This window comes from Schistocerca americana, chromosome 4 (genome assembly GCF_021461395.2).
Source record: "Schistocerca americana isolate TAMUIC-IGC-003095 chromosome 4, iqSchAmer2.1, whole genome shotgun sequence".
Lineage (NCBI taxonomy): Eukaryota > Metazoa > Arthropoda > Insecta > Orthoptera > Acrididae > Schistocerca > Schistocerca americana.
In genome coordinates this window covers 57,870,511-57,890,162 of record NC_060122.1, presented here as the reverse complement: position 1 = coordinate 57,890,162, position 19,652 = coordinate 57,870,511, and positions in this window count along the sequence as shown.

The following is a 19,652-nucleotide window of genomic DNA, read 5'->3' as shown; positions in this document are numbered from 1 at the left end:
GTCCAGTTTTAAATTCCGATGCTTGACTTCATATTTACTGTTTCCCTCGGACTTTCGTATTGACGATAAAACACAGAAATTGCATCCGAATTGAATACAAAAGGCACAATGCCGACTTAAGTAAAAGAGGACTGACACTCTAACTTTCTATGATTTGAACCTCTCCTGTGAGTCCGGTTTTAGATTCCGATGCTTCACATCAGGTTGACTGTATCCCTTTGGACCTACGTATTGACGATGAAACACAGAAATTGCATCCGAATTTAATACAGAAGGCACAATGTCGACTTACGTACAAGAGGACTGACACTCTATCTTTCTATGATTTGAACCTCTCCTATGAATCCAGTTTTAGATTCCGATGCTTCACTTTAGGGTCTACTGTATCCCTTGGACCTTTTTATTGACAATGAAACACAGAAATTGCATCCGAATTTAATACAATAGGCACAATGCCGACATAAGCACAAGAGGGCTGACTCTCTAACTTTCTATGATTTGAACCTCTCCTGTGAGTCTAGTTTTAGATTCTGATGCTTTACATCAAATTTAGTGTATCCCTTGGTCCTTCTTATTGACGATGAAACACAGAAATTGCATCCGAATTTAATTCAAAAGCCACAATGGCGACTTAAGTAAAAGAGGATTGACACTCTAACTTTCTATGATTTGAACCTCTCCTGTGAGTCCAGTTTTAGATTCCGATGCATCATTTCAGGTTTACTGTATCCCTTGGACCTTCTTATTGACGATGAAACACAGAAATAGCATCCGAATTTAATACAAAATGCTCAATGCCGACTTAAGTACAAGAGGACTGACACTCTAACTTTCTATGATTTGAACCTCTTATGTGAGTACAGTTTTTATTCCGATGCTTCATTTCAAATTTACTGTATCAATTGGACCTTCTTATTGACGATGAAACACAGAAATTACATCCGAGTTTAATACGAGAGGCACAATGCCGACTTCAGTACAAGTAGAGTGACACTGTAACTTTCTATGATATGAACCTCTCCTGTGAGTCCAGTTTTTGATTCCGATGCTTCACTTCAGGTTTACTGTATGCCTTGGACCTTCTTATTGACGATGAAACACAGAAATTGAATCCGATTTTAATACGAAAGGCACAATGCCGACTTAAGTACAAGAGGACTGACACTCTAACTTTCTATGATTTGAACGTCTCCTGTGAGTCCAATTTTAGATTCCGATGCTTCACTTCAGGTTTAATGTATCACTTGGACCTTCTTGTTGACGATGAAACACAGAAATTGCATGCGAATTTAATACAAAAGGCACAATGCCGACTTAAGTACTAGAGGATTGACACTCTAACTTTCTGTGAATTGAACCTATTATGTGAGTCCAGTTTTTGATTCCGATGCTTCACTTCAGGTTTACTGTATCCATTGGACCTTCATATTAACGATGAAACACAGAAATGCATCCGAATTTAATACAAAATGCACAATGCCGACATAAGTACAAGAGGACTGACTCACTAACTTTCTATGATTTGAACCTCTCCTATGAGTCCACTTTTAGATTACGATGCTTCACTTCAGGTTTACTGCATCCCTTGGACCTTCTTATTGACGATGAAACACAGAAATTGCATCCGAATTTAATACAAAAGGCACAATGCCGACTCAAGTACAAGAGGACTGACACTCTAACTTTCTATGATTTGAACCTCTCCTGTGAGTCCAGTTATAGATTCTGATGCTTCACTTCAGGTTTACTGTATCCATTGGACCTTCTTATTGACGATGAAACGCAGAAATAGCATCCGAATATAATACAAAATGCACAATGCCAATTTAAGTACAAGAAGACTGACACTCTAACTTTCTATGATTTGAACCTCTCCTGTGAGTCCAGTTTTAGATTCCGATGCTTCACTTCAGGTTTACTTTATCCCTTGGACCTTCTTATTGACGATGAAACACAGAAATTGCATCCGAATTTAATACTGAAAGCACAATGGTGACTTAAGTACAAGAGGACTGACACTCTAACTTTCTATGATTTGAACCTCTCCTGTGAGTCCAGTTTTAGATTCCGATGCTTCACTTCAGGTTTACTGTATCCCTTGGACCTTCTTATTGACGATGAAACACAGAAATTACATCCGAATTTAATATGAAAGGCACAATGCCGACTTAAGGACAAGTGGACTGACACTGTAACTTTCTATGATATGAACCTCTCCTGAGAGTCCAGTTTTAGATTCCGATGCTTCACTTCAGGTTTACTGTATGCCTTGGACCTTCTTATTGACGATGAAACACAGAAATTAAATCCGATTTTAATACAAAACGCACAATGCCGACTTAAGGACTAGTGGACTGACACTCTAACTTTCTATGATTTGAACCTCTAATGTGAGTCCAGTTTTTTATTCCGATGCTTCACTTCAGGTTTACTGCATCCCTTGGACCTTCTTATTGTCGGTGAAACACAGAAATTGCATCCGAATGTAATACAAAAGGCACAATGCCGAATTAAGTACAAGAGGACTGACACACTAACTGTCTATTATATGAACCTCTCTTGGGAGTCCAGTTATAGATTCCGATGCTTCACTTCAGGTTTACTGTATCCCTTGGGCCTTCTTATTGACGATGAAACACAGAAATTGCATCCAAATTTATTACAAAAGGCACAATGCCGACATAAGTACAAGAGGACTGGCACTCTAACTTTCAATGATTTCATTGTCTATTGGGAGTCCAGTTTTAGATTCCGATGCTTCACTTCATGTTTACTGTAAACCTTGGACCTTCTTATTGACGATGAAGCACTGAAATTGCATCCGAATTTAATACAAAAGGCACAATGCCGACTTAAGTACAAGAGGACTGACACTCTAACTTTCTATGACTTGAACCTCTCCTGTGAGTCCAGTTTTAGATTCCGATGCTTCACTCCAGGATTACTGTATCCCTTGGACCTTCTTTTTGACGATGAAACGCAGAAATTGCATCCGAATTTAATGTAAAAGCACAATGCCGACTTAAGTTCAAGAGGACTGACACTCTAACTTTCTATGATTTGAACCTCTTATGTGAGTACAATTTTTATTCCGATGCTTCATTTCAAATTTACTGTATCCCTTGGACCTTCTTATTGACGATGAAACACAGAAATTACATCCGAGTTTAATACGAGAGGCACAATGCCGACTTCAGTACAAGTAGACTGACACTGTAACGTTCTATGATATGAACCTCTCCTGTGAGTCCAGTTTTTGATTCCGATGCTTTACTTCAGGTTTACTGTATGCCTTGGACCTTCTTATTGACGATGAAACACAGAAATTGAATCCGATTTTAATACATAAGGCACAATGCCGACTTAAGTACAAGAGGACTGACACTCTAATTTTCTATGATTTGAACGTCTCCTGTGAGTTCAATTTTAGATTCCGATGCTTCACTTCTGGTTTACTGTATCACTTGGACCTTCTTATTGACGATGAAACACAGAAATTGCATGTGAATTTAATACAAAAGGCACAATGCCGACTTAAGTACTAGAGAACTGACACTCTAACTTTCTGTGAATTGAACCACTTATGTGAGTCCAGTTTTTGATTCCGATGCTTCACTTCAGGTTTACTGTATCCATTGGACCTTCATACTAACGATGAAACACAGAAATGCATCCGAATTTAATACAAAATGCACAATGCCGACATAAGTACAAGAGGACTGCCTCACTAACTTTCTATGATTTGAACCTCTCCTGTGAGTCCACTTTTAGATTACGATGCTTCACTTCAGGTTTACTGCATCCCTTGGACCTTCTTATTGACGATGAAACACAGAAATTGCATTCGAATTTAATACAAAAGGCACAATGCCGACTTAAGTACAATAGGACTGACACTCTAACTTTCTATGATTTGAACCTCTCCTGTGAGTCCAGTTTTAGATTCCGATGCTTCACTTCAGGTTTACTGTATCCCTTGGAACTTCTTATTGACGATGAAACACAGAAATTCCATCCGAATTTAATACGAAAGGCACAATGCCGACTTAAGTACAAGTGGACTGACAATGTAACTTTCTATGATATGAACCTCTCCTGTGAGTCCAGTTTTAGATTCCGATGCTTCACTTCAGGTTAACTGTATGCCTTGGACCTTCTTATTGACGATGAAACACAGAAATTAAATCCGATTTTAATACAAAAGGCACAATGCCGACTTAAGTACAAGAGGACTGACACTCTAACTTTCTATGATTTGAACGTCTCCTGTGAGTCCAATTTTAGATTCCGATGCTTCACTTCAGGTTAACTGTATCACTTGGACCTTCTTATTGACGATGAAACACAGAAATTGCATGCGAATTTAATACAAAAGGCACAATGCCGACTTAAGTACTAGAGGACTGACACTCTAACTTTCTATGATTTGAACCTCTCCTGTGAGTCCAATTTTAGATTCCGATGCTTCACTTCAGGTTTACTGTATCACTTGGACCTCCTTACTGACGATGAAACACAGAAATTGCATGCGAATTTAATACAAAAGGCACAATGCCGACTTAAGTACTAGAGGACTGACACTCTAACTTTCTGTGAATTGAACCTCTTATGTGAGTCCAGTTTTTGATTCCGATGCTTCACTTCAGGTTTACTGTATCCATTGGACCTTCATATTGACGATGAAACACAGAAACGCATCCGAATTTAATACAAAATGCACAATGCCGACATAAGTACAAGAGGACTGACTCACTAACTTTCTATGATTTGTACCTCTTATGTGAGTACAGTTTTTATTCCGATGCCTCATTTCTAATTTACTTTATCCCTTGGACCTTCTTATTGACGATGAAACACAGAAATTACATCCGAGTTTAATACGAGAGGAACAATGCCGACTTCAGTACAAGTAGACCGACACTGTAACTTTCTATGATATGAACCTCTCCTGTGAGTCCAGTTTTAGATTCCGATGCTTCACTTCAGGTTTACTGTATGCCTTGGACCTTCTTATTGACGATGAAACACAGAAATTAAATCCGATTTTAATACAAAACGAACAATGCCGACTTAAGTACTAGTGGACTGACACTCTAACTTTCTATGATTTGAACCTCTTATGTGAGTCCAGTTTTTTATTCCGATGCTTCACTTCAGGTTAACTGTATCACTTGGACCTTCGTATTGACGATGAAACACAGAAATTGCATGCGAATTTAATACAAAAGGCACAATGACGACTTAAGTACTAGTGGACTGACACTCTAACTTTCTATGATTTGAACCTCTTATGTGAGTCCAGTTTTTTATTCCGATGCTTCACTTCAGGTTTACTGTATCCATTGCACCTTCATATTGACGATGAAACACAGAAACGCATCCGAAATTAATACAAAATGCACAATGCCGACATAAGTACAAGAGGACTGACTCACTAACTTTCTATGATTTGAACCTCTCCTGTGAGTCCACTTTTAGATTACGATGCTTCACTTGAGGTTTACTGCATCCCTTGGACCTTCTTATTGACGGTGAAACACAGAAATTGCATCCGAATGTAATACAAAAGGCACAATGCCGACTTAAGTACAAGAGAACTGACACTGTAACACTCTACGATTTGAACCACTCCTGTAAATCATGTTTTAGGTTTCGATTCTTCACTTCAGGTTTACTGTATCACTTGGACTTTCTTATTAATGATGAAACACACAAATTGCACCCGAATTTAATACGAAAGGCACAATGCCGAATTAAGTACAAGAGGACTGACACACTAACTGTCTATTATATGAACCTCTCTTGGGAGTCCAGTTATAGATTCCGATGCTTCACTTCAGGTTTACTGTATCCCTTGGGCCTTCTTATTGACGATGAAACACAGAAATTGCATCCGAATTTATTACAAAAGGCACAATGCCGACATAAGTACAAGAGGACTGGCACTCTAACTTTCAATGATTTCATTGTCTATTGGGAGTCCAGTTTTAGATTCCGATGCTTCACTTCATGTTTACTGTAAACCTTGGACCTTCTTATTGACGATGAAGCACTGAAATTGCATCCGAATTTAATACAAAAGGCACAATGCCGACTTAAGTACAAGAGGACTGACACTCTAACTTTCTATGACTTGAACCTCTCCTGTGAGTCCAGTTTTAGATTCCGATGCTTCACTCCAGGATTACTGTATCCCTTGGACCTTCTTTTTGACGATGAAACGCAGAAATTGCATCCGAATTTAATGTAAAAGCACAATGCCGACTTAAGTTCAAGAGGACTGACACTCTAACTTTCTATGATTTGAACCTCTTATGTGAGTACAATTTTTATTCCGATGCTTCATTTCAAATTTACTGTATCCCTTGGATCTTCTTATTGACGATGAAACACAGAAATTACATCCGAGTTTAATACGAGAGGCACAATGCCGACTTCAGTACAAGTAGACTGACACTGTAACGTTCTATGATATGAACCTCTCCTGTGAGTCCAGTTTTTGATTCCGATGCTTTACTTCAGGTTTACTGTATGCCTTGGACCTTCTTATTGACGATGAAACACAGAAATTGAATCCGATTTTAATACATAAGGCACAATGCCGACTTAAGTACAAGAGGACTGACACTCTAATTTTCTATGATTTGAACGTCTCCTGTGAGTTCAATTTTAGATTCCGATGCTTCACTTCTGGTTTACTGTATCACTTGGACCTTCTTATTGACGATGAAACACAGAAATTGCATGTGAATTTAATACAAAAGGCACAATGCCGACTTAAGTACTAGAGAACTGACACTCTAACTTTCTGTGAATTGAACCACTTATGTGAGTCCAGTTTTTGATTCCGATGCTTCACTTCAGGTTTACTGTATCCATTGGACCTTCATACTAACGATGAAACACAGAAATGCATCCGAATTTAATACAAAATGCACAATGCCGACATAAGTACAAGAGGACTGCCTCACTAACTTTCTATGATTTGAACCTCTCCTGTGAGTCCACTTTTAGATTACGATGCTTCACTTCAGGTTTACTGCATCCCTTGGACCTTCTTATTGACGATGAAACACAGAAATTGCATTCGAATTTAATACAAAAGGCACAATGCCGACTTAAGTACAATAGGACTGACACTCTAACTTTCTATGATATGAACCTCTCCTGTGAGTCCAGTTTTAGATTCCGATGCTTCACTTCAGGTTAACTGTATGCCTTGGACCTTCTTATTGACGATGAAACACAGAAATTAAATCCGATTTTAATACAAAAGGCACAATGCCGACTTAAGTACAAGAGGACTGACACTCTAACTTTCTATGATTTGAACGTCTCCTGTGAGTCCAATTTTAGATTCCGATGCTTCACTTCAGGTTAACTGTATCACTTGGACCTTCTTATTGACGATGAAACACAGAAATTGCATGCGAATTTAATACAAAAGGCACAATGCCGACTTAAGTACTAGAGGACTGACACTCTAACTTTCTATGATTTGAACCTCTCCTGTGAGTCCAATTTTAGATTCCGATGCTTCACTTCAGGTTTACTGTATCACTTGGACCTCCTTACTGACGATGAAACACAGAAATTGCATGCGAATTTAATACAAAAGGCACAATGCCGACTTAAGTACTAGAGGACTGACACTCTAACTTTCTGTGAATTGAACCTCTTATGTGAGTCCAGTTTTTGATTCCGATGCTTCACTTCAGGTTTACTGTATCCATTGGACCTTCATATTGACGATGAAACACAGAAACGCATCCGAATTTAATACAAAATGCACAATGCCGACATAAGTACAAGAGGACTGACTCACTAACTTTCTATGATTTGAACCTCTTATGTGAGTACAGTTTTTATTCCGATGCCTCATTTCTAATTTACTTTATCCCTTGGACCTTCTTATTGACGATGAAACACAGAAATTACATCCGAGTTTAATACGAGAGGAACAATGCCGACTTCAGTACAAGTAGACCGACACTGTAACTTTCTATGATATGAACCTCTCCTGTGAGTCCAGTTTTAGATTCCGATGCTTCACTTCAGGTTTACTGTATGCCTTGGACCTTCTTATTGACGATGAAACACAGAAATTAAATCCGATTTTAATACAAAACGAACAATGCCGACTTAAGTACTAGTGGACTGACACTCTAACTTTCTATGATTTGAACCTCTTATGTGAGTCCAGTTTTTTATTCCGATGCTTCACTTCAGGTTAACTGTATCACTTGGACCTTCGTATTGACGATGAAACACAGAAATTGCATGCGAATTTAATACAAAAGGCACAATGACGACTTAAGTACTAGTGGACTGACACTCTAACTTTCTATGATTTGAACCTCTTATGTGAGTCCAGTTTTTTATTCCGATGCTTCACTTCAGGTTTACTGTATCCATTGCACCTTCATATTGACGATGAAACACAGAAACGCATCCGAAATTAATACAAAATGCACAATGCCGACATAAGTACAAGAGGACTGACTCACTAACTTTCTATGATTTGAACCTCTCCTGTGAGTCCACTTTTAGATTACGATGCTTCACTTGAGGTTTACTGCATCCCTTGGACCTTCTTATTGACGGTGAAACACAGAAATTGCATCCGAATGTAATACAAAAGGCACAATGCCGACTTAAGTACAAGAGAACTGACACTGTAACACTCTATGATTTGAACCACTCCTGTAAATCATGTTTTAGGTTTCGATTCTTCACTTCAGGTTTACTGTATCCCTTGGACTTTCTTATTAATGATGAAACACACAAATTGCACCCGAATTTAATACGAAAGGCACAATGCCGAATTAAGTACAAGAGGACCGACACACTAACTGTCTATGATATGAACCTCTCTTGGGAGTCCAGTTTTAGATTCCGATGCTTCACTTCAGGTTTACTGTATCCCTTGGGCCTTCTTATTGACGATGAAACACAGAAATTGCATCCGAATTTATTACAAAAGGCACAATGCCGACATAAGTACAAGAGGACTGGCACTCTAACTTTCAATGATTTCAAGGTCTATTGGGAGTCCAGTTTTAGATTCCGATGCTTCACTTCAGGTTTACTGTAAACCGTGGACCTTCTTACTGACAATGAAGCACTGAAATTGCATCCGAATTTAATACAAAAGGCACAATGCCGTCTTAAGTACAAGAGGACTGACACTCTAACTTTCTATGACTTGAACCTCTCCTGTGAGTCCAGTTTTAGATTCCGATGCTTCACTCCAGGATTACTGTATCCCTTGGACCTTCTTTTTGACGATGAAACGCAGAAATTGCATCCGAATTTAATGTAAAAGCACAATGCCGACTTAAGTACAAGAGGACTGACACTCTAACTTTCTATGATTTGAACATCTTATGTGAGTACAGTTTTTATTCCGATGCTTCATTTCAAATTTACTGTATCCCTTGGACCTTCTTATTGACGATGAAACACAGAAATTACATCCGAGTTTAATACGAGAGGCACAATGCCGACTTCAGTACAAGTAGACTGACACTGTAGCTTTCTATGATATGAACCTCTCCTGTGAGTCCACTTTTAGATTACGATGCTTCACTTCAGGTTTACTGCATCCCTTGGACCTTCTTATTGACGATGAAACACAGAAATTAAATCCGATTTTAATACAAAAGGCACAATGCCGACTTAAGTACTAGAGGACTGACACTCTAACTTTCTGTGAATTGAACCTCTTATGTGAGTCCAGTTTTTGATTCCGATGCTTCACTTCAGGTTTACTGTATCCATTGGACCTTCATATTGACGATGAAACACAGAAACGCATCCGAATTTAATACAAAATGCACAATGCCAATTTAAGTACAAGAAGACTGACACTCTAACTTTCTATGATTTGAACCTCTCCTGTGAGTCCAGTTTTAGATTCCGATGCTTCACTTCAGGTTTACTTTATCCCTTGGACCTTCTTATTGACGATGAAACACAGAAATTGCATCCGAATTTAATACTGAAAGCACAATGGTGACTTAAGTACAAGAGGACTGACACTCTAACTTTCTATGATTTGAACCTCTCCTGTGAGTCCAGTTTTAGATTCCGATGCTTCACTTCAGGTTTACTGTATCCCTTGGACCTTCTTATTGACGATGAAACACAGAAATTACATCCGAATTTAATATGAAAGGCACAATGCCGACTTAAGGACAAGTGGACTGACACTGTAACTTTCTATGATATGAACCTCTCCTGTGAGTCCAGTTTTAGATTCCGATGCTTCACTTCAGGTTTACTGTATGCCTTGGACCTTCTTATTGACGATGAAACACAGAAATTAAATCCGATTTTAATACAAAACGCACAATGCCGACTTAAGTACTAGTGGACTGACACTCTAACTTTCTATGATTTGAACCTCTAATGTGAGTCCAGTTTTTTATTCCGATGCTTCACTTCAGGTTTACTGCATCCCTTGGACCTTCTTATTGTCGGTGAAACACAGAAATTGCATCCGAATGTAATACAAAAGGCACAATGCCGACTTAAGTACAAGAGAACTGACACTGTAACACTCTACGATTTGAACCACTCCTGTAAATCATGTTTTAGGTTTCGATTCTTCACTTCAGGTTTACTGTATCACTTGGACTTTCTTATTAATGATGAAACACACAAATTGCACCCGAATTTAATACGAAAGGCACAATGCCGAATTAAGTACAAGAGGACTGACACACTAACTGTCTATTATATGAACCTCTCTTGGGAGTCCAGTTATAGATTCCGATGCTTCACTTCAGGTTTACTGTATCCCTTGGGCCTTCTTATTGACGATGAAACACAGAAATTGCATCCGAATTTATTACAAAAGGCACAATGCCGACATAAGTACAAGAGGACTGGCACTCTAACTTTCAATGATTTCATTGTCTATTGGGAGTCCAGTTTTAGATTCCGATGCTTCACTTCATGTTTACTGTAAACCTTGGACCTTCTTATTGACGATGAAGCACTGAAATTGCATCCGAATTTAATACAAAAGGCACAATGCCGACTTAAGTACAAGAGGACTGACACTCTAACTTTCTATGACTTGAACCTCTCCTGTGAGTCCAGTTTTAGATTCCGATGCTTCACTCCAGGATTACTGTATCCCTTGGACCTTCTTTTTGACGATGAAACGCAGAAATTGCATCCGAATTTAATGTAAAAGCACAATGCCGACTTAAGTTCAAGAGGACTGACACTCTAACTTTCTATGATTTGAACCTCTTATGTGAGTACAATTTTTATTCCGATGCTTCATTTCAAATTTACTGTATCCCTTGGACCTTCTTATTGACGATGAAACACAGAAATTACATCCGAGTTTAATACGAGAGGCACAATGCCGACTTCAGTACAAGTAGACTGACACTGTAACGTTCTATGATATGAACCTCTCCTGTGAGTCCAGTTTTTGATTCCGATGCTTTACTTCAGGTTTACTGTATGCCTTGGACCTTCTTATTGACGATGAAACACAGAAATTGAATCCGATTTTAATACATAAGGCACAATGCCGACTTAAGTACAAGAGGACTGACACTCTAATTTTCTATGATTTGAACGTCTCCTGTGAGTTCAATTTTAGATTCCGATGCTTCACTTCTGGTTTACTGTATCACTTGGACCTTCTTATTGACGATGAAACACAGAAATTGCATGTGAATTTAATACAAAAGGCACAATGCCGACTTAAGTACTAGAGAACTGACACTCTAACTTTCTGTGAATTGAACCACTTATGTGAGTCCAGTTTTTGATTCCGATGCTTCACTTCAGGTTTACTGTATCCATTGGACCTTCATACTAACGATGAAACACAGAAATGCATCCGAATTTAATACAAAATGCACAATGCCGACATAAGTACAAGAGGACTGCCTCACTAACTTTCTATGATTTGAACCTCTCCTGTGAGTCCACTTTTAGATTACGATGCTTCACTTCAGGTTTACTGCATCCCTTGGACCTTCTTATTGACGATGAAACACAGAAATTGCATTCGAATTTAATACAAAAGGCACAATGCCGACTTAAGTACAATAGGACTGACACTCTAACTTTCTATGATTTGAACCTCTCCTGTGAGTCCAGTTTTAGATTCCGATGCTTCACTTCAGGTTTACTGTATCCCTTGGAACTTCTTATTGACGATGAAACACAGAAATTCCATCCGAATTTAATACGAAAGGCACAATGCCGACTTAAGTACAAGTGGACTGACAATGTAACTTTCTATGATATGAACCTCTCCTGTGAGTCCAGTTTTAGATTCCGATGCTTCACTTCAGGTTAACTGTATGCCTTGGACCTTCTTATTGACGATGAAACACAGAAATTAAATCCGATTTTAATACAAAAGGCACAATGCCGACTTAAGTACAAGAGGACTGACACTCTAACTTTCTATGATTTGAACGTCTCCTGTGAGTCCAATTTTAGATTCCGATGCTTCACTTCAGGTTAACTGTATCACTTGGACCTTCTTATTGACGATGAAACACAGAAATTGCATGCGAATTTAATACAAAAGGCACAATGCCGACTTAAGTACTAGAGGACTGACACTCTAACTTTCTATGATTTGAACCTCTCCTGTGAGTCCAATTTTAGATTCCGATGCTTCACTTCAGGTTTACTGTATCACTTGGACCTCCTTACTGACGATGAAACACAGAAATTGCATGCGAATTTAATACAAAAGGCACAATGCCGACTTAAGTACTAGAGGACTGACACTCTAACTTTCTGTGAATTGAACCTCTTATGTGAGTCCAGTTTTTGATTCCGATGCTTCACTTCAGGTTTACTGTATCCATTGGACCTTCATATTGACGATGAAACACAGAAACGCATCCGAATTTAATACAAAATGCACAATGCCGACATAAGTACAAGAGGACTGACTCACTAACTTTCTATGATTTGAACCTCTTATGTGAGTACAGTTTTTATTCCGATGCCTCATTTCTAATTTACTTTATCCCTTGGACCTTCTTATTGACGATGAAACACAGAAATTACATCCGAGTTTAATACGAGAGGAACAATGCCGACTTCAGTACAAGTAGACCGACACTGTAACTTTCTATGATATGAACCTCTCCTGTGAGTCCAGTTTTAGATTCCGATGCTTCACTTCAGGTTTACTGTATGCCTTGGACCTTCTTATTGACGATGAAACACAGAAATTAAATCCGATTTTAATACAAAACGAACAATGCCGACTTAAGTACTAGTGGACTGACACTCTAACTTTCTATGATTTGAACCTCTTATGTGAGTCCAGTTTTTTATTCCGATGCTTCACTTCAGGTTAACTGTATCACTTGGACCTTCGTATTGACGATGAAACACAGAAATTGCATGCGAATTTAATACAAAAGGCACAATGACGACTTAAGTACTAGTGGACTGACACTCTAACTTTCTATGATTTGAACCTCTTATGTGAGTCCAGTTTTTTATTCCGATGCTTCACTTCAGGTTTACTGTATCCATTGCACCTTCATATTGACGATGAAACACAGAAACGCATCCGAAATTAATACAAAATGCACAATGCCGACATAAGTACAAGAGGACTGACTCATTAACTTTCTATGATTTGAACCTCTCCTGTGAGTCCACTTTTAGATTACGATGCTTCACTTGAGGTTTACTGCATCCCTTGGACCTTCTTATTGACGGTGAAACACAGAAATTGCATCCGAATGTAATACAAAAGGCACAATGCCGACTTAAGTACAAGAGAACTGACACTGTAACACTCTATGATTTGAACCACTCCTGTAAATCATGTTTTAGGTTTCGATTCTTCACTTCAGGTTTACTGTATCCCTTGGACTTTCTTATTAATGATGAAACACACAAATTGCACCCGAATTTAATACGAAAGGCACAATGCCGAATTAAGTACAAGAGGACCGACACACTAACTGTCTATGATATGAACCTCTCTTGGGAGTCCAGTTTTAGATTCCGATGCTTCACTTCAGGTTTACTGTATCCCTTGGGCCTTCTTATTGACGATGAAACACAGAAATTGCATCCGAATTTATTACAAAAGGCACAATGCCGACATAAGTACAAGAGGACTGGCACTCTAACTTTCAATGATTTCAAGGTCTATTGGGAGTCCAGTTTTAGATTCCGATGCTTCACTTCAGGTTTACTGTAAACCGTGGACCTTCTTACTGACAATGAAGCACTGAAATTGCATCCGAATTTAATACAAAAGGCACAATGCGGTCTTAAGTACAAGAGGACTGACACTCTAACTTTCTATGACTTGAACCTCTCCTGTGAGTCCAGTTTTAGATTCCGATGCTTCACTCCAGGATTACTGTATCCCTTGGACCTTCTTTTTGACGATGAAACGCAGAAATTGCATCCGAATTTAATGTAAAAGCACAATGCCGACTTAAGTACAAGAGGACTGACACTCTAACTTTCTATGATTTGAACATCTTATGTGAGTACAGTTTTTATTCCGATGCTTCATTTCAAATTTACTGTATCCCTTGGACCTTCTTATTGACGATGAAACACAGAAATTACATCCGAGTTTAATACGAGAGGCACAATGCCGACTTCAGTACAAGTAGACTGACACTGTAACTTTCTATGATATGAACCTCTCCTGTGAGTCCACTTTTAGATTACGATGCTTCACTTCAGGTTTACTGCATCCCTTGGACCTTCTTATTGACGATGAAACACAGAAATTAAATCCGATTTTAATACAAAAGGCACAATGCCGACTTAAGTACTAGAGGACTGACACTCTAACTTTCTGTGAATTGAACCTCTTATGTGAGTCCAGTTTTTGATTCCGATGCTTCACTTCAGGTTTACTGTATCCATTGGACCTTCATATTGACGATGAAACACAGAAACGCATCCGAATTTAATACAAAATGCACAATGCCGACATAAGTACAAGAGGACTGACTCACTAACTTTCTATGATTTGAACCTCTTATGTGAGTACAGTTTTTAATCCGATGCTTCATTTCAAATTTACTGTATCCCTTGGACCTTCTTATTGACGATGAAACACAGAAATTACATCCGAGTTTAATACGAGAGGCACAATGCCGACTTCAGTACAAGTAGACTGACACTGTAACTTTCTATGATTTGAACCTCTCCTGTGAGTCCAGTTTTTGATTCCGATGCTTCACTTCAGGTTTACTGTATGCCTTGGACCTTCTTATTGACGATGAAACACAGAAATTGAATCCGATTTTAATACAAAAGGCACAATGCCGACTTAAGTACAAGAGGACTGACACTCTAACTTTCCATGATTTGAACGTCTCCTGTGAGTCCAATTTTAGATTCCGATGCTTCACTTCAGGTTTACTGTATCACTTGGACCTTCTTATTGACGATGAAACACAGAAATTGCATGCGAATTTAATACAAAAGGCACAATGCCGACTTAAGTACTAGAGGACTGACACTCTAACTTTCTGTGAATTGAACCTCTTATGTGAGTCCAGTTTTTGATTCCGATGCTTCACTTCAGGTTTACTGTATCCATTGGACCTTCATATTAACGATGAAACACAGAAATGCATCCGAATTTAATACAAAATGCACAATGCCGACATAAGTACAAGAGGACTGCCTCACTAACTTTCTATGATTTGAACCTCTCCTGTGAGTCCACTTTTAGATTACGATGCTTCACTTCAGGTTTACTGCATCCCTTGGACCTTCTTATTGACGATGAAACACAGAAATTGCATCCGAATTTAATACAAAAGGCACAATGCCGACTTAAGTACAATAGGACTGACACTCTAACTTTCTATGATTTGAACCTCTCCTGTGAGTCCAGTTTTAGATTCCGATGCTTCACTTCAGGTTTACTGTATCCCTTGGACCTTCTTATTGACGATGAAACACAGAAATTACATCCGAATTTAATACGAAAGGCACAATGCCGACTTAAGTACAAGTGGACTGACACTGTAACTTTCTATGATATGAACCTCTCCTGTGAGTCCAGTTTTAGATTCCGATGCTTCACTTCAGGTTTACTGTATGCCTTGGACCTTCTTATTGGCGATGAAACACAGAAATTAAATCCGATTTTAATACAAAAGGCACAATGCCGACTTAAGTACAAGAGGACTGACAATCTAACTTTCTATGATTTGAACGTCTCCTGTGAGTCCAATTTTAGATTCCGATGCTTCACTTCAGGTTAACTGTATCACTTGGACCTTCTTATTGACGATGAGACACAGAAATTGCATGCGAATTTAATACAAAAGGCACAATGCCGACTTAAGTACTAGAGGACTGACACTCTAACTTTCTATGATTTGAACCTCTCCTGTGAGTCCAATTTTAGATTCCGATGCTTCACTTCAGGTTTACTGTATCCATTGGACCTTCATATTGACGATGAAACACAGAAACGCATCCGAATTTAATACAAAATGCACAATGCCGACATAAGTACAAGAGGACTGACTCACTAACTTTCTATGATTTGAACCTCTTATGTGAGTACAGTTTTTATTCCGATGCTTCATTTCTAATTTACTGTATCCCTTGGACCTTCTTATTGACGATGAAACACAGAAATTACATCCGAGTTTAATAAGAGAGGCACAATGCCGACTTCAGTACAAGTAGACTGACACTGTAACTTTCTATGATATGAACCTCTTCTGTGAGTCCAGTTTTAGATTCCGATGCTTCACTTCAGGTTTACTGTATGCCTTGGACCTTCTTATTGACGATGAAACACAGAAATTGCATGCGAATTTAATACAAAAGGCACAATGCCGACTTAAATACTAGTGGACTGACACTCTAACTTTCTATGATTTGAACCTCTTATGTGAGTCCAGTTTTTTATTCCGATGCTTCACTTCAGGTTTACTGTATCCATTGCACCTTCATATTGACGATGAAACACAGAGACGCATCCGAAATTAATACAAAATGCACAATGCCGACATAAGTACAAGAGGATTGACTCACTAACTTTCTATGATTTGAACCTCTCCTGTGAGTCCACTTTTAGATTACGATGCTTCACTTGAGGTTTACTGCATCCCTTGGACCTTCTTATTGACGGTGAAACACAGAAATTGCATCCGAATGTAATACAAAAGGCACAATGCCGACTTAAGTACAAGAGAACTGACACTGTAACACTCTATGATTTGAACCACTCCTGTAAATCATGTTTTAGGTTTCGATTCTTCACTTCAGGTTTACTGTATCCCTTGGACTTTCTTATTAATGATGAAACACACAAATTGCACCCGAATTTAATACGAAAGACACAATGCCGAATTAAGTACAAGAGGACTGACACACTAACTGTCTATGATATGAACCTCTCTTGGGAGTCCAGTTTTAGATTCCGATGCTTCACTTCAGGTTTACTGTATCCCTTGGGCCTTCTTATTGACGATGAAACACAGAAATTGCATCCGAATTTATTACAAAAGGCACAATGCCGACATAAGTACAAGAGGACTGGCACTCTAACTTTCAATGATTTCAAGGTCTATTGGGAGTCCAGTTTTAGATTCCGATGCTTCACTTCAGGTTTACTGTAAACCTTGGACCTTCTTATTGACGATGAAGCACTGAAATTGCATCCGAATTTAATACAAAAGGCACAATGCCGACTTAAGTACAAGAGGACTGACACTCTAACTTTCTATGACTTGAACCTCTCCTGTGAGTCCAGTTTTAGATTCCGATGCTTCACTCCAGGATTACTGTATCCCTTGGACCTTCTTTTTGACGATGAAACGCAGAAATTGCATCCGAATTTAATGTAAAAGCACAATGCCGACTTAAGTACAAGAGGACTGACACTCTAACTTTCTATGATTTGAACATCTTATGTGAGTACAGTTTTTATTCCGATGCTTCATTTCAAATTTACTGTATCCCTTGGACCTTCTTATTGACGATGAAACACAGAAATTACATCCGAGTTTAATACGAGAGGCACAATGCCGACTTCAGTAAAAGTAGACTGACACTGTAACTTTCTATGTTATGAACCTCTCCTGTGAGTCCACTTTTAGATTACGATGCTTCACTTCAGGTTTACTGCATCCCTTGGACCTTCTTATTGACGATGAAACACAGAAATTGCATCCGAATTTAATACAAAAGGCACAATGCCGACTTAAGTACAATAGGACTGACACTCTAACTTTCTATGAGTTGAACCTCTCCTGTGAATCCAGTTTTAGATTCCGATGCTTCACTTCAGGTTTAATGTATCCCTTGGACCTTTTTATTGACGATGAAACGCAGAAATAGCATCCGAATATAATACAAAATGCACAATGCCAATTTAAATACAAGAAGACTGACACTCTAACTTTCTATGATTTGAACCTCTCCTGTGAGTCCAGTTTTAGATTCCGATGCTTCACTTCAGGTTTACTGTATCCCTTGGACCTTATTATTGACGATGAAACACAGAAATTACATCCGAATTTAATACGAAATGCACAATGCCGACTTAAGTACAAGTGGACTGACACTGTAACTTTCTATGATATGAACCTCTCCTGTGAGTCCAGTTTTAGATTCCGATGCTTCACTTCAGGTTTACTGTATGCCTTGGACCTTCTTATTGACGATGAAACACAGAAATTAAATCCGATTTTAATACAAAAGGCACAATGCCGACTTAAGTACTAGAGGACTGACACTCTAACTTTCTGTGAATTGAACCTCTTATGTGAGTCCAGTTTTTGATTCCGATGCTTCACTTCAGGTTTACTGTATCCATTGGACCTTCATATTGACGATGAAACACAGAAACGCATCCGAATTTAATACAAAATGCACAATGCCGACATAAGTACAAGAGGACTGACTCACTAACTTTCTATGATTTGAACCTCTTATGTGAGTACAGTTTTTAATCCGATGCTTCATTTCAAATTTACTGTATCCCTTGGACCTTCTTATTGACGATGAAACACAGAAATTACATCCGAGTTTAATACGAGAGGCACAATGCCGACTTCAGTACAAGTAGACTGACACTGTAACTTTCTATGATTTGAACCTCTCCTGTGAGTCCAGTTTTTGATTCCGATGCTTCACTTCAGGTTTACTGTATGCCTTGGACCTTCTTATTGACGATGAAACACAGTAATTGAATCCGATTTTAATACAAAAGGCACAATGCCGACTTAAGTACAAGAGGACTGACACTCTAACTTTCCATGATTTGAACGTCTCCTGTGAGTCCAATTTTAGATTCCGATGCTTCACTTCAGGTTTACTGTATCACTTGGACCTTCTTATTGACGATGAAACACAGAAATTGCATGCGAATTTAATACAAAAGGCACAATGCCGACTTAAGTACTAGAGGACTGACATTCTAACTTTCTGTGAATTGAACCTCTTATGTGAGTCCAGTTTTTGATTCCGATGCTTCACTTCAGGTTTACTGTATCCATTGGACCTTCATATTAACGATGAAACACAGAAATGCATCCGAAATTAATACAAAATGCACAATGCCGACATAAGTACAAGAGGACTGCCTCACTACCTTTCTATGATTTGAACCTCTCCTGTGAGTCCACTTTTAGATTACGATG